The 13,834-nt window shown below is 44.4% G+C and overlaps 1 protein-coding gene across 4 annotated transcripts in view; it reads right to left on the reverse strand.

Annotated features, from left to right (window-relative positions):
* The window catches only part of TRIM44 (TRIM family member 44), a 119,432-nt gene that overhangs the window by 17,432 nt on the left and 88,166 nt on the right, over positions 1-13,834 (reverse strand). The gene's annotated exons all lie outside the window — the stretch shown is intronic.

Raw genomic sequence — 13,834 nt, forward strand, 5'->3', positions numbered from 1 at the left:
CACAGCTTGTAAATGGTAGATCCAGCTTATGCAGACTCCAGAAGCCTCAGATATGAAAATGCACTCGTGTAAGAAGACAGACATAAACCTGATCTTCTGACCCCTGGTTACCCAGACAATAAGTGACAGCCACTGAAGACTAAGATCTCTGAGGTTCAATTTTTTACCTGAAAAATAGGATGATAATATCTATTTCCAAGGGTTGTTGTAATGAGTTGGAAAGTACTTGCAAGTTCTTCTTTAAGATGAAAAAATGCCAGAAAAGGGTAGGATGACTACAGAAGGAGAAGGAAGTAGACACTGGGTTTGTCTTTCAGCCCTCACAGCTGCCTCTGCCCCTATAGACCGACACAGGCACCTGTGAGACGGGTCTGGGGCTCCAGGGCGGCCGCAGGTCCACACATTGACCACAGTGCTAAGTTTGATCTCCATGTACCTTGCAACCTGTTTACCGTTTTTATAGGTGGCTGCCCTTCTTGCACTCCACTTGGGGTGGTGGCCCATTTCTATGGAGGATGGAAAGGTGCCAGCAGGCCTGTTCAGGCAGGGCCCTTTGATAGGGAGACACCTGAAGAGAAGTAACAGGCAGGCTTCTTAGCCTGCCAGTGTCCCATGTGCTCTCAGAACTCCCTTCCTTAGGATTGAGTCTTCTGTTACTGCTGCTGCTGGATTTATAATGGAATCAGTTCCAGCCTTTTTTCTTTTAAATCAAAACGCAACTTTTTGTTTTTCGCTGATCTGTATTTTCTGTAGCAAACACGTATTGCTTCTATAAAAAGAAAAAAAAACCCATAGTGTTATCCACTGGTGATAATCAACAGTAACACACTGAAGTATATTCATCTATACCCCTCCTATGCATATGTAAAAATATATACTTCACAGGCTCTTTCATAATCTATTTTTTCATTCAACTATCAATCACAAATACCTTTATCAAGAAATGTATTTCTATAAGATTATGGTTCACGATTAAGTTGTATGGATTTATCATACCTAATTATTGGACACAAATTACTTCTACCTTTTCACTATAACCTACACCTCTGTGACACATACTTATGTTGGTGAATCTTTAGGTTCACCCTTAATTATTTCCAAAGAAAAAAATTCCCAGAAGGGAAACTCCGGGGTCAAAGTAAAAATTACAAAGATAGTACAGAGGGTTCCAATATCTAGTTTCCTCTATTATTAACATCTTACATTAGTGCATTTGTTAGAATGAATCAACAAATTTGGAATACTAGTATTAATGCTAGTATTAACTGAAGTCTAGATTTTATTCAGATTCCCTTAATTTTTCGCTAATGTCCTTTTTCTGTTCCAGATTTCACCTGAGATACCACATTATATTTAGTCATCAGGTCTCCTTAGTCTCCTCTTGGCTTTGACCGTTTCTTAGACTTTCTTGTTTTTGATGATCTTGACAGTTTTGAGGAGTATTGGTCAGGTATTTTTGTAGAATGTCCCTCATTTGGGATTTGTCTGATGCTTTTCTCATGATTAGGCCACGGTTACGGGCCTCGAGAAGGAAAAATCACAGAGGTAGAGCACCATTCTCATCACATCATACCAAGGGCACATACCATTGATGACTTAGTGCTGTTGATGTTGACCTTGATTACCTGGCTCAGGTAATATTTGTTAAGGTTTTTCCACTGCAAAGTTACTTTTTTCCCCCTTCACATACTGTACTCTCTGGAAGGAAGTCACACCTAAGGAGTGAGGAGTTATGCTCCCCCTGGTTGAAGGTAGAGTATCTACAAAAATTATTTGAAATTCTTCTGAACATGAGATTTGTCTCTTATTCATTTATTTATTTACTGATCATTTGTTTGTATCAGTATGGACTCATGGATACTTATTTTTACACTCTGGGTTATAATCCAATACTACTTGATTTATTTTGTTGCTCTAACTGTTCAGCTTTGGCCTCTGGAAGCTCTTTTAGTCCACTCCTGTGGCCCCTGACATGCCCTCACCAATGTAAGGGTTGTTCTGAGGTTTGGGGGGAGCACTTCTTTACTTTCTGACACTACAAGATGCTCCAAGCTCATCTTGTATATTTTCTGCTGCAGTCCTAGAATCAGATATTTCTCCAAGCAAAGGCTATGTATTGAATATTTTTAAAAGGATTTGATATATCCCTGTTAAATTGCCCTCCAGAAATCAACTTGCACTGATTTACAATCATTACTCATACAGGTATGAGAATGCCCATTTTCCCCACGTCCTCGCCAATGTCTGGCAGTTTCAAAGTGTCTGAGGATGAGGTGTGTGTGTGTGTGTGTGTGTGTGTGTGTGTGTGTTTCTCCTCTCTGAAATAACTTCTATGTTATTATTTGGTTTCCTGTTGAACTTCAAGAGGAAAATGCCATGGGGGCTGCAAGCTTTCCCTTTTCTCTGCCTTTCTGTTGGTCTTCCCCAACCTCCCTTCCCTTCCCCACCGCTGCTGGATTTCACAGAACTGACGACCTCCTGTTGTGAGGGCTGAAAGGAACCCTTCTCAAAGCCTCTATTAGGGCCCAGGCAATTCCAGGGGGTAGGGAGTGAAATGCAGAAAACAGTCCAAGGGTTTACCTTCCCTGTTTCCTGCACCTTCAGGAATTCCACCCGACCCAGTTTCCTCATCTTTTCTTGGCAAGTGAATAATGGAAACCAAATCTCAAGCAGTTTCCCTCCACAGAAATCTTAAACGTAAGATTTAATAAAATGCTGGACTTCAAATTTCCTGTTGCCTCAGCTGCTGTATCTTAGAAGTTACCAAAGAGGAGAAAAAATCAATCAATAAATACACTCTTGACATTAATCTCTAATCTCTGAATGAACAGTAGGCTTTTTTTCAAGTGTCCCTTATTAGTTCTCAGTAGTTTTGAGTCCCATGGTGACCTTAAACTGAGGTCCAGAAGTTGTAGAAAGTCAGAAATTGGACGGACACCAACTCTCAGAACCTCCTTCTCATGTCACAGAGGGTTATGAATATGCATTTAAGAGATAGGAACACCTAGGTTTGAGTCACAGCTTTGTCATTTGCTAGCTGTGGGATTTTGAGTTCAGTACTCTTACCTGGAAATGGAGGACAACTTAGTACCTACCTGAAAGAGTTACTGGAGATTAGATGAGGACTGATATATAGAGAGAGTGCTGGACATATAGAGAGAGAGCTTGGAATGGTACCGGGCACCTAGAAAGTGCTCAATACATTTTATGGCTAGATGAAGAAATCAAGGCTAAGAGAGGCTAAAAGTTATACAGTGAGTTGATGGCAGTGAGATTAACTGAAAATCAGAGTTTCTGGTTCCTGAAAACACCATCATACCTGCAAGCCTCATTTATTAACAAAAGAGAAGAGCTGACCCTGCTGTCACACATGCACTGCAGGCATCATTCTGTCACTGAATGGGTTCAAGATTGCTTCTCAAGCCTGTTCTCTTGGTGTTTGATAATAGGCCGTTCGCTCATAACAATGGTCAAAAGCTATAATTAATTTATTGAGTGCTTTATATGTGCCAACCACTGTGCTCAGAACCTTAGAAGCACCATCTCCCTCTCCCACCGAGTCCACCAGCAAGTTCCGTCCACTCCCACCACACTTCTATCCTGTGTCTATCCATTCCTCTTCTCCACTGCCACCACCATCTCTTGCTTGAACTGTGGCAGTTGACTTCCGACTGGTTTTCCTACTTCTATTCTTACTTCACTACTGTTTAGCTTTCAAACTGCATTCAGAGTAATATTTTTTAAATGTGCAACAGATTATGTCACTGCTCCACTTAAAAATCCTTCGATGGCTTCCTATATCCTTAGAATAAAGCCCATGGCCCACAAATCCCTACATGATTTGGCCCCTGCCTATCTCTAACCTATTTCACGCCACTTGCCAGACACACTGGCTGTCTCTCTGCCCCTCAAATAAGCAGAGTTTGGCCCTGTCTTAAGGCTTTTGCATTTGCTGTTAAGTTTCAAAAGCTCTCCCCTCACAGCTTGGAATGCTGGCTCCTTAACACTTAGGTCTCAGCTCCAATGTCACCTTCTCTGAGGCTTTCCTTGACCAAGCAATCTAGAGTAGCCACCCACCCTACCCCTGTGCTATTACTTTAGACTACTGTATTGTCTTCACAGCACTGATCACTATCTAAATTGTTTTGAGATGTAAGGGTCCTTAACTATTTTGTTCCCTGCTATATCACTAGTACCTGATAATGTGCCTGCCACCAGTAAAACCTCAACAGTTTTTCTGAGTGAATGATCAAAACAGCCCCCAAAAGAATTATTGTTCCAGAAACATTCCAAGTCTTCCCAGGCAAACTGTGGGCAACTTGCTGGTCTCAGAGACACTGCCCAGGAATCTCACGGACAGCTTACTATATAGGTAAGCCCAGGCTCCACTGATTTTCCGACTCTCACTGCAATCACCAGGCACATACAGCCACTGCGGATACCAGCCGTGTACTAAATGCTGTATCATAAACGATGATTACTCTTACAAATGACTAAGCCTTACTGGTAAAGGATGTGTGTGTTTGATGGACAAGGAATGCTGTGTCACTGAGGGCAAAGCATAAGTAGTTCATGTCCAGCCCTTCCCAAGCAAGGAAACTTGAAGAACCAATTCACCTCCATGAGGAAATGTTCTCACCTTCCTTATAAAACAGCTGCACGTTTGGCAACTTCCAGCCCTCTACAATCCAGCTGACTCAAGGCAGTCTTGGATTCCAAGACTTCAACCATTCGCCCCCTCACCCTAATGGTCTATGGAGGGAGAGACTCATCCAGGCCAAGATGGAAATAAAGGGATGTTTATTCGCTGCTCCTCTCCTTCCTTTGGATGAAACATCAGCTGAGGTGCAGATCCAGGAGTGGGACAGCTGTGTTAGTTATTGTGGTGGCAGCGACAGATAGTGGAACACACAACTAAGAATCAGAGACATGGCTTCAAACCTCATTCCAGTACACAACAGCAGTATGACCCTGAGCGGGAGGCCTCTTTAAACTAAAGTTTCCACGTCTGTAAAATGAAGATAATGATACCTATAAGTACTCGCTAAATGGATGCTACTATTATTTACTAGGCCCTGAACTAATCACTTCACCAACATTTTCACATTCAGTTTTCATAATAATAACCCTGTATAATAGCATTACCACTCTATTTTACAGGTGAAGGAAGTGAGGAGTAGAGAAATGAGTAACATCCCAAGTTCCACAGCTGGCAGAGCTGGAACTAGAGGGCCTGGTCCTTGTTTTTAACCATGGATGGTGGACTCACTGTTGAGTGAAGGCAGCTATGAGGGGACTTGTGAAACCAGCTTGGCTGCATTTATCCAGCCAGGTTACTGGTAATGCCTCATTACCAGCAGCACAGACGGTAACCTCTAGTGATTGCTAAAGATTTTTCCAAGGCCTCGGCAGACTCAAACTCTAAACCGTGTACTAGAAAACTACCTCCCTGCTATAGGGGATCCCAATAGTCTTTTAAAGAAAGGTACAACCAGATGTTTTCAGTTTTTTCAACCACAGCCAGTCTTTGACTTTCCTATAGCAACCTGGCTGCAAGTTAGCCATTTCCCTCCGATTTTCACCTCAGTTCTTGTGAGCTCTAGCAAACAGAGTCATGCAACCTTTTGCATGACTGCCACCAAGTCACCATCCCCTGGACGGAGTCTCTCTGGGTCAGACATCAGTTTCAATTTCATTTGTCCTGAGGTGACAGGCACCCAGGTCTCACTCATTTAATTAGGTTGCATAGAAAATATCTTTCAAGGCCTCAGCTGATTTTCACTGCACTGAACTAGAGAATAAAATTGGCATTAAGTCGAGATAATGCCTCCTTGTCTGCCTTCAGGGAACCGGTGATGAGGGTGGTCTGATAGATGCCTGCTTTGCCCTTGCAGCCTCCAGGGGTTCAGGGACTCAGCATGCCTACACGTGGCTGTATTGTAAATGCCAGTCTTTGCCACTTGAACTCCTTGGAGGCTGAGTCTGTTTCTCATTGACCATTTTACCTCGAGTGTTTAACAACATACCTGGCATTTAGGACACATCCGGTGGCTGGCACACAGCATCTCTCACCGCCTGCCTTGGCCTAGAAGGGATTTAGCTGGTGAAGTGAAAGCTGGGGAAGGCTGACCTTCAGGGAAGAAAGCGGGTGCAGCAGGAAAGCAGACCTTCCTCCTAGGAGCGCTAAGACCTGCCTGCTAGGAGAGCGCCTGACGGAGGAGCACGGCATGCAAGGATCGCCCACTTTGGGGAAGGACCAGAATTCCCACCCAAGCCCTCTGAGCTGCGTTGACTATAGCAAAGCATTTCAACCTCCCTAAGTCTCAGCCTCTTACCTGTGACACAGGTGATCATTCATTCTCTCTCTCAGTGAACCAATGCTTATCGAGTACTCACAATATATTAGGTGCTGCAACAGGTGCTGGCGTTACAGTAGCGAGCCAGACTGACAAAGTCTGGTTCTCATGAAGTTTAATTTCTAGTAAAGAAGGCAACTAATAAGGGAGTAAACAAATTAATAATTTCAGATAGTGGAAAGCACAATGCAGAAAACAAAGCAGGATGCTGAGATAGAAAACGGTGGGTGCGTGTGTGTTGGGGGACAACTCAGGAAGGCTAAACTATCAGGGTCTACTGCTCAGAGTTGAAAAGTATTAAATGAGATAATGGATGCAAAATATTTAGCATACTTACTAACAAGTAATGAGCACTCCACCAAAATTCAACTGTTGTTATATTACTTCCTCCTGAGTCAGCTGCCCCTCTTTCACCTCGCAGTGGCCGAGCCCCTCCTACACGCCGGGGAGGGGCATGCAGAGGGGAATCAGACAGGAGCTCACAGTCTGGCAAAGAATGTAGCCTATGTGCTATGAGCAAAGGATGAAGTAGTAAATTCCACCTATGGAGTCAGAAAAGACTATCACTTAATGTTGACAGATGGATTGGTATTTTCCAGGAAGACTACAGGGCCAGAAGAAGGGCATGCCAGGTGGAAGGAAGAGCTTGAAAAAACTCCTGAAGATGAGAAACAGCCTGGCATGTGCAGAGAGCTGTGGAAAACTCAGGCTGAAGTGGGAGCGGGCACACTGAGAGAAGAAGTATCTCATCAGCAGCTCTTAATGCTTATCTTCATGGGTCATGCTTAAAGTGTCTCCTAAGAAGATGGGGTCGGGGGGATGTGGATGGGAAAGAACAGGAGATGAGAAGCGTGTCAGGGCTCCATACGGCATCTACCACATTGCTAACACTCCATAATGTGAATAAGGGCTATGTTGAAGATGTTCAGCCTGAGGTCTGTGTGACACTACCCAAGGCAGCACAAACAGATGTGTCAAGGGGGGAAACCAAACACCCAGTGGTAACTCAAAATAAATCCTGTGTCAGGGGAAGGCAGGCGTCAGGCTGCTCAAATGTGACTACATCATCAGCACAAATCTGAGACTCAGCCTAGAAGGGGAATGCAGGTGCCAGTGTATGATGCTGGGGGTCTGGCGTGAACGGACTCTTGCTCCCAAGCAGAGCCAAGGACTCCCTCTTTGCCAAAGCCAGACCCACTTGTCCAAGAGTCTAAGGCCCAGGCTGGGGACATGAGAGGGCCCTGTAATAGGGAAACAGGAAACTACAGGAGGTTTCTTGTGCCAAGTTAATAACTCAGGCATCTCTGCCAGCACATTTTCTCTGAGATGAGTGTAACTGCAGAGGAGATGTTTGTGTAAGGGAACCATTCAGATAGCGCCCCGGTTCCCTGCCTGTTTACTACTCTGTCCTATCCCTGCCCTTGCAGTAAATGCTCTTGTCATGAGTCTCCCCAGGAAATGGAGAAGAAATTAAGGAAGCCATCTCCACCCCCAATATTCCAAAAGCTTATAATACAGCCAACAGGTCTGGACTGTAGGAATCTGCCCCTGCTGGGAGGAAGGCTGCTTAACGCAGACAGCCAAAGAGATGAATATCACATCCACCGTGCATTCAGCCAGTCTTACCAGAGGCTCTCCTTGGACTCCAGCTTAGTGCTGTCAGATGAGAGAGGGCACTAGTCTGGCCAGAAGAGAGGAAGATGACCCAAAACACATGAATACACCAAGCGGGAGAACCAAAGCAAAGTGAGAAAAGAGGAACTGAACACTACAGGTCTACATCCGTTTGCATGCCATTGCCCAATCACAAGACTGAACAAAGCCCACTGCTCTGACTCAAAGGGCTGCCCTAGGCAATGGAGGAAATCACATATACCCAACACGGCATCATGCAGAAAGCAGTCCAGCCTTTGTCACATTCAAAAGATCTCTGCATAAGTCAGTGAGTGTAAAGACCGTACCAAAGTCGTTCCTTTAGTCTAAGGTACTGCACTTTTGGCTTAGCCTCCAAAGTTAAAAATCAGTAGATATTACAAGACAAGAGTAGGCCATGGGATCACCATAAGCCGCTTGAGGACACGTGAGTTTCTGGGTGAGTCAGCTGTCATCTCAGAAGCTGATGGGTTAAGATGGATGGTTAAGTTTTGCTGGGGAGAAAGAAGTAATACTCTGTAAAGGACCAGGACTAGGGTATAAGTATAGGATAATGAGGGAAGCAGATAGATTATTAAAGACACATTCTGCCTTCCTCCTAGGTTTTCCTGAAGCCAGCTCTGCTGTGACACTCCAATGACATAATCCTACCACTTCAGGCCTGTTTCATGCATCTGCAGAAGAACCTGTTTATGGCTCAGTCTCAACATAAATCAGGTGTCATTAAGATTTATTTATAATACCCAGAAAGCAACTGTTCTCAACTGGCCCAGTTATAGGGCTCAGCCAGAGCAGACAATCCAAACACCCCACCAGGCACCAGGGGGATGTTCCCCTTGGTATCGAGTAAGGCCCAGTCACCCTCTAGGCCTGCGTAGTTGAGGGGCGTCTGCCAGCAATCTAGATGGCTCCCTGCTGCCAGACTCTCAACCCTGGCTTTCAGACTGAGAGGCGCAGGAAGGGCACAGAGAAACCAAGGTTTGAATCCAGTCCTTCCACTTATTACCTGGGTCCCCCTGGACAAAACTTACTCCACCGGGCCTCAGTTTCCTCATCTGTAAAACAGGGTCCATGGCTCACAGGTTTTTCATGAATGTAAGAGCATACGGCACATGGTAAATGCTCATCAAGGGACCGCTCTTGTCATGAAATGGTGCGCAAGACAGTGCCTGCACGTACCCAACTTTCCCCACATGTGGCTCGGTTCCCTTCTTCTTGCCTGGATTAGATCCTCTCTCAGGCTCCACATTCAAAGTTCCAATCAGAATTAAAGTTTATACACAACAGTAAGCATATCAGATGGCTCTTCTACACCAGCATGAGAAGTTAACAAAAGTGCATAGACCTTTTTCTTTTCCCACCCACTGCCCCCGCTCACTACTTAAAACACGGCACAGGGTCCTCACCCAGCCCAGCACAGATGGGTCTTAGGGGCAGGGGGCGGGGGCAGGGAATGACAACAAAATAAATATTTCAGCTCACCACTTTGGGGAAAAGATGCGAGAATTCCTTTAGGGGTTATTTTTAAATTAAAAAACATTTGCTGTGAGACTATAAAGCCACTCCTCCCTAAAAATTATTTTTAGGTCCCTTGGCTGAAATCTATACAAAAGGAAAAAAAAGAAGTTAAAAAGAAGACGATAATTCTGTATATAAGAGTTTAAGAAAAGCCTATGGAACTACCTGTTTTATGTTCAGCTGGAAAGAGAAAGCTCTATTCCTTCTCAAAGTGCTTCTCCAATCTCTCTGAAGGCTGATTTCTTTTTTATTTCACCAGCTTCACTCAGATATCACTGACATATCACACGGTGTAATTTAAGGTATATAACATGATGATCTGATACATGTGTATATTGTGAAATGTTTACCACAATAAGGTTAGTTAACACATCCTTTACCTCACATTAATTACCATTTTGTTATTGTTGTTATGATCTAAGTCTGATTTCTGCTCAGAGCCTGGTGGGATGAAGGATTCTGGTGGGTACTCAGATGCTTCTTCTTGCCCACTGACGAGGATGGGCTCTGAAAACGGGGTTGGATGTGGGGACCAAGGCTGGAACCACTGGTCTATAAGAAAGACAATATGATCACCCACTCAACTCTTACTCATTTTAAATGGCATGAATGGTCACATGTGGCTGTAAAGGGCAACCTTGCTAGGGGTCAAAATGAGACTCTCAGATGAGGCCTAGCACAAGAATGTAAAACTCGTCTGGAGGAGGAAAGGAGAATAACTCCATGAATCTGACATAACTCCATACCAGAGGCTTTATTTTTTCTCTTTCATTCCAACTCCTCCCTCCCCTCTCCCCTGGTAAAGAACAGTAATAGCACTGAAATCCACAGATAATCCTTCAATCTCTGTGGCAGCTCCACTTCTGAACTCCTTCACACTGACGGTTTTAACAGCTGCTAACAAGTCATAACAAGGACCTCTCTTGCTCCAGCCTGGAATATCGATATCCTTTCTCTTTCCCTACTCAAATCATACCAGCCTTCAAGTCTACGTCTTTCATGAGGGTGTGATGACCCTCCAGCCTACAGAGACTACTCATCATTCCCCCTCAGACTCTCAGAGTCTGGGTCCTGCCTGTAGGCCCCAGGGGAACTTAGCGATTATACTGTTCATGGAGGAGTGGTAGAAATGCAGGATCCTGAGGGCTGGTGAGACCAGGTGAGATAGGAACAACCTAATTAAGAGAATATGCATGAAAACTGCCACGGAGGCAAGGCTAGAGGGGCAGAGTGGCAGCTGGAGCAGTGAGCCACGTCCATAAACAGGATCATTCATTACAAAGTCCAACCTTCAGAAGGTCCAGGAAGGCTAGAAAATAGAATGCAAGGCGGGAAGGACTGAAACATTCAGGAGGGAGGCTGTGAACATGATGGGCACTGGAAGGCGGTCCTGGCTGTGTGGTTCGGGTCAAAGCGCCTGAAAGGTTCAAGAAAGTCACACAAGACTGGGCACGAAGCACTTAATGTGAAATCCATTTCCCTGGCATTGATCCCCGCCACCACAGGCATCTCTTGTGGTGCTATTAACCTGGTGTGAGGCTTGCCTTTTTCTCCTCTGGATAGCGAGCAGCCCCTCAAAGGCATGTACTGCGACTTATCACAACTCAGATTAGCAGTTTTGTGTCTAAGACTTGTGAAATGAAGATAAGGGCTTTGCATTTTTCCTCCATTTCCTGTACGTCAATCACCTTCCCCTTGGTGAAGACAGTCGGAATTAGAAGGCTAAAAAAAGTGGGAGGCAGTCTAGACGCCCTGGGGTGGGGGTCAGGCCGTGGGATAATGGCTGGTGGGCTCCAGTGTAGGCAGGATACTCCTAAGGGCACCGCACGCCTCTCGCAGTGATAACACAGACACTGCAGAAATGTACTTCAAGCTGCCCTGTGTTCATTATCTTTGCTTTCGTTTTGTTTTGGGTTGGTGTTGTTTAAGAATGTGGAAGTTTACCTGCCCCATAATCCTCTACTGATTATACTTCCACACTGGACAGAGGTGGCAAAAGGTGTGAGAGGAATCTTTGGAGCCACTCCTCCAGCTGCCTGCCAGTTGCTCTGGGACCCATCATCTTTGCTTTGCTGGAGCAGAGCCTGGCTCCCTCCTCTAGTCCCCACTGCTTTCCCAGAGGTCAGCCACAAGTTCACATCAAGCAACAAGCAGGGATTATAAACTGTGTGCCTGCTGGGAATATCTGTCTAGTGTCAAGCAACCATTAAAAGCACTTAAGGAAATCACAAGAGGGAGATGAGAGAATACTTTGGGGAGGTATAGTATAGGGAAGGCAGAAGGGAAAGCATCAGCCCACCTCCTGCCTTGGAGGGGAAAACAGGCCATAAAAAGCAAATTGGTTCTAAAGAATGGGGCTTCCTTAGGAAAACTACAGAACATTGTATCTTTCAACCAGTCTCCTGCTGGGGCCAAAACACTTCAGGGTGCCTGGGAAACCTTTGCTAATACAGAGTAAAATGACATTTTAAGTAACTATGTATTTTAAAAAAAGTATTCAATGAGCATGTATTATAATAGGTTCTAACATACAGTCTCTCATCCAATTTGGACTGCATCTTTGTGAAGAAGACACTATGATTCCCCATTTTACAGATGTGGAAACTGAGGTTCAGAGAGGTCAGTGGCTCGACCATGTTTGGAGTTCAGGTTTGTCTGACTGCAAAGCCAATATTCTTCCTACCAAAAAAAATATTGGGCTGTGACTCCTTGCCAAGTCTGTATCATTCTGACCTACCTGTTGTTACGCCTGGATTAATTAGGTACTAGCTTGGGTGGTCTGTAGAGCACAGTGGCCTTTCCTGTCCACTGATTAAAGGAAGAGTAAACCTATCTGTCTTAAGTGGGCTAACTGAGTCTCTGTGATGGAGTCTTTCTTCAATCTCTAGGTGTCAATAACCATCTAAAAGGGAAGGACTGGTTCTGAGATAAGCAGATAAGGTAACCTTGGGAAAGTCACTTTCCTCTCTGAGTTTAGTATCCTCATCTGTAAAATGGGTCTAATAAAACCTATGTAATACTAAATAAGACACCTTATTAAAAGCCTTAATATTATATCTGGCACAAGGTAAATACTTTATAAATGACAGCTATTATTGTAATTTCTGTTTTATTTCAGATCAACAGTTTTGGAAAATACACAGGTTTAGCATCAATTTGTTCCCATTCAGTAGATGCTGTTTATTGTTGAAAATTTTTTTTAAATCTTGAGTTTGTTTCATACCTAAGAACAACTATAACAAAAGAATGGCAGTGGAAGCACAGACAACTTGAGTTGAAGAAAGAGAGACATATTGTCTCTGGGGCTGGTCCTCTCCCCTTCTGTTCAGTCATCTTAGAGCAGACTATAAGCACAGGTATTTAGAGACTAGAAACTTATGCTATATACACATATGGCAGGAACCTTGAGCACTTTAGGAGGGGAAAGACATGTGTAGGATGAATTAATGCAAATGGCTTTGCTTCTAATTATATAGTCCCCTGAAGGCCCATTTGCTAGAGGAACTCTCTTAAGATGGGCAGCTCCTGGGGAGGGCAGTTCAGGCTGGTTCCCTGGCTTACCAGCCATCTTAATCGAGCAGGGAGCAGCGAACTGAAGGAGAATCAGGCTGACACTGTGTCCTCGCCCTTGCTCCTCACTCTGACCCCAACAGGGGCACAAAGACCCAGAGGTTCTTGGTGGGTTTTAATCTCCTGTACTCAAAGCTGCTCTGGTGGTAAACTGCATCTTCTTCTGTTCTCTGTCCATGGAAACCTGAAGCCACTGCTGCTGGAGACAGCTTCTATCTGCATCCTCATTTCTGCACCCCTTTCAGAAAGGCTTTCTAGGTTTGAAGCAGGACTAAACCCTGCCCCAGGGCAAAAGTAAACTGTGCTTCAAATCACTGGCCCTGAGGAAATGGTGAACGATTTTTCTCTTACTGTTTTACCGCTTTTCTTTTAGACGATACAGCAAGCCATTCCAGTCATTTGAATTTGCAAGAATGGAGAATTTGGGACTCAGAGATTCAACTCACAGCTAGATTCATTTGCGTTTTAACTAATCCCCCAAACAGTATATTTGGTTCTACAGAACTTCCTGTAAAATAGTGGGCTTTTCAGTGTAGGACAAGTGCTAGTAGCTTTTTGGCATGAAGGAAGGAAAGAACAATAACTTCTTTAAGGTTATTGCACTGGTCTTAACTGGGCTTACATCTGTAGGCAGATTTGGGGAAACTAGTTCTCTCAAGTCTGTCTTTCAGGTATTGACAGAAGAGTCAGGTGATGCAGTATGTAAAAATTAAACCTCCAGAGACTCAGAGGAAACA

Source organism: Delphinapterus leucas, chromosome 7, assembly GCF_059928025.1.
Source record: "Delphinapterus leucas isolate spDelLeu-1000000601 "Yukka" chromosome 7, BTC_Dleu_Yukka2, whole genome shotgun sequence".
In the NCBI taxonomy this organism is placed as follows: Eukaryota; Metazoa; Chordata; class Mammalia; order Artiodactyla; family Monodontidae; genus Delphinapterus; species Delphinapterus leucas.